Source organism: Panthera tigris, chromosome C1, assembly GCF_018350195.1.
Source record: "Panthera tigris isolate Pti1 chromosome C1, P.tigris_Pti1_mat1.1, whole genome shotgun sequence".
Taxonomy (NCBI): Eukaryota; Metazoa; Chordata; class Mammalia; order Carnivora; family Felidae; genus Panthera; species Panthera tigris.
Genome location: NC_056667.1, coordinates 164,280,392 through 164,284,048, shown reverse-complemented (window position 1 = coordinate 164,284,048; position 3,657 = coordinate 164,280,392).

Below are 3,657 nucleotides of genomic sequence, written 5' to 3'. Positions count from 1 at the left end.
GAAATATGTCTTCAGCTGAATTGTTTGAAGTCACTGGCTTTGTACAGATTTGTCAGGCTGATGTTTCATTGTAAGAATACTACATTACAGATTGCAAGCAATTTCACAGGCAACTAATTCATGAGTTTGAAACAGTCTGCTTTAAGAGAGCTAACTATCTTGGTTTTTAATAAAATGCTTAAAGTTTAACTAAACCTCTGGAATAATCTTTATTTCTCTTGTGGTGGGTGATTTAAAGTCTGAAAGAGGAAACCATGCATCTGATTACCTACAATTTAAATTTTGGCTGTGAATTTAGCCCATTAACCTTGATCTGTGATGTCTGCCCCTATGAGAGGGATACTGAGACATCCCTGTCCATGGTGCATTTTAAAGATGACAAAAGGTTCTTCGAGTTATTAGATTTTCTGGGGGAGAAGAATCTGTAGCCAAACGCGGGTTTCTGCATCCCTTACAGACCACTCGAATTTGCATGGGCAATTACACAGGGGGATCGCATCAATGCAGGGCTGCCGGCCACACTGACGCCATACAATTACACAACGGCTTCGGTGCTTAAACTTTAAAATTCTTACACCATTGTGCCTGTTCTATTAGAACAAACTGCAGCAAATGATCCAAAGCCAATTCAAAGGACTGGAGAGGAGGTGCCCAGGGGGAGAGAGGAAAGAGGTGCAGTGTGGCCCCTACTGGCCAGCTTAAGCAATCGCCAGCCCCGGTGGGCGGGCTGCTGCAACCACAGGCTTCCTTTTGTGCTTTGCAGTAGATGGTTTTCCAGTGGGGCCAAAAATAAGAGTCACCTAATTCACAGAAGGGCTGTGAGGATTAATGAGGGAAGTTAGGCAAAGCAGGACCAGGTCCTGGTACAGAAAGTACTGTATAAACACAAGGTTTAGAGTAGCTCTTTGTTTGGATGGCTGATCGCTTTCTTCAAATACCAGTATCCACAGTTGTGCCTTCCCTACTAACTCCATTTATAAACTATAATGCTATTGTGTTCTCCCTGACAAGTTTAGGTAACAGTGCTAACACTGTAAGCACCTAAATATAAGCTACTTGATAAAAAATAAGGTATATCCAAGAAAGAAATCTAATGAAAATAATAGAGCTGAAACCACCAGCAAAAAGAGAGTTCATAATGAGGTTAAATGTCTGAGCATACATGTCCTCAAGTATTGATTTGGTATACAACCCTTCCAAAAGTATTAAAAGACGGAAGGGATGCTTCTAAAAGTCAATTACATTACTAATTTGGTACTAATTTATTATTTTTCCCTGTTTACTGTTGAGAGGAAGCAAGGTAACTGAGCCCCTGAAACTGGCCATCCTGAAGAAAATGGCCTGAAATGAGAAGGGAAAAAAATAACAACTGAAAAGTGTTTTTTTCAGAAGGTCTTCCTTTATCAAGGAAGATGTCTGACCACAGCTGTGGTAGTTGGGATGTTCAGAAATGACCGGTTTACCAACAGGACATGATCACATGTAAAGGATAAATAAGAAATCATACCTTCCAACTGTTTTACAAGAGAATGCCAGACAGATAATATGTACAAATAGAATAGGATTTGATCATCTCATGCTTTGGCAGGCAGAAACACAAGCATATGAAGAACCAAACATCATGCTTTTAGCTCCTACACATTTTGCCTGAATGGAATTCTTCTACATGGTGAACATGCCTTCCTTTTTGCAGCAAAATCCACCGAGTCCAACTCCATTTTCTCAAAGCCTAGTTTCTTTCTATAAGGCACGAAATCATTTTATTGCAACCACCAAATGCTTTCTTATTGCTAGCAATGGTACAATACATTTACTTTTTGATACATGCTCCAGTTTTCAAGATTCTGTTGGAAACAAAATGGTCTTTTATGACATTTTATAATATTCCACCCCATTTATTGCTTTCCAGAATTTCTCTCATTAATTAAAGGGCCTTCTTTCACTGCGGCCCCTCCCCCCTCCAAAAACCTAATCTATTCCCCAAATGCCCATCATAACTAAATAAAAGTCAGTCTATCACAGCAGCAGTGATGGTCATGCCAATTTCACAGTGTGATTTGTGCACTCATTTCATTTTGAAAATGACCCTGCCCTCCATCTGTCTAAGCCGAATGTCCTGCTTTTTTCAAGCCAGGCCTCGGGAACAGCAGCACATGAAATAAGGGGGAAAGACACAGAGCGGCCTCCCTCCTGCCCTCGTCAGCTGCCACACTCACAGACAGGTACTAACACAAACAGGGGACCCCAACTGATGCCTGAAGGGATCCAAGAAATTTGGAGGAGAGCAGATAGTCCTTCTATTTTTCATACATTTTTCCAAGAAACCATTTGCAGGTGAACGCTTTCATGATACAAATACAACTCTGAAAGAAAGACTGACAGACGAAAGATAAAAAGGTAACTTCCCATTTCTAAGTTCTGTGGTCTTGCCTTGATTTAACAGTAACTTACCCAAAGTAACGGTTCATACATAAGGATCTTTAAATACTGAGCCTGAGTTTCCAAGGGACAAATATGTAGTCAGGCAGCCATAAGGGTGAAAATCCTCCCACACCCAACCCTCAATTACTGAGCAGCACTAACCAACCTCTGTCAACCCACATACCTGCTGAGTTGAAGGCCCTAAAAGGGTGCACCAAGACATTGGGTTGAAGAAGTGTTAGAGGAGAATTAGAGTGATCCTCATTGGCTATGTTCTCAGGGTATCTTAGGTGGACCAGAGGCCCACTCAACACTCTGAAACGTGTGCAGTTTGTTCCTTTCTTGGTATTCATGTAGTGGCAAGTTCCTTTTCTGGTCCCACTCGGAAGTTCACAGCGCTGCCAATTTTTCAGCAAGAGAGAAGTCTGAATGAGTACATAAAGTCAGTTGTTTTCTGCTATGAACAATCACACACCTACAGAAGTCTCCGCCTAGATCTATCAGACGACTAGATGCTATACCACCCCCACTAATTACTTCCTAACATCTGCTCACAGCTGCAATTCAGATCTGGAAGTTCAAATTTCTACTGACCACACCAAGTTGTTTGGTTGGTTGGTTGGTTGGTTGAATGGAGAAAGGAAACTAATCTTCCATTATACAACTTGGCCCCAAACACTAGGCTCTTAGAAACTCATCTATAAGGGATATATGGAATGAGTTATTTATCAGTCGCTATTTCCTACTGAAAATAGATGTTGGATATCCTGGCACAGCTGCTAACTACCTAGCTCTGTGGTCTTAGGCAAATAACATAAAACTTTCCAGTATGCAAAACTTACCTTACATGTAATATGTAGAATATAGGGGTGGTTATTAAGATTAGAAAAAATGTACATAAATGGTCTAATATGGCATACAATATGGCTGGTGTTGGGTCTAAAATTTATATATAGAAAAGATGCATAGCCAGCAAAAGTATAAAGGAGGATGATTAAGGACTTGCATGGAAGTCTTTAAGTATGTAGCAGATATGCTTTTGACAGTTTATCTTAAGGGCTAGGCAGGCCAATGCAAATGGTAGAAGAGGAGTGGAAGGGTATCTGAGTGGCTCAGTCAGTTAAGTGTCCGACTTGAGCTCAGAGTGTGTTTGAGCCCCACATCTGCTCTGTGCTGACATCTCAGAGCCTGGAGGCTGCTTTGGATTCTGTGTCTCCCTCTCTATCTGCTCCTCCC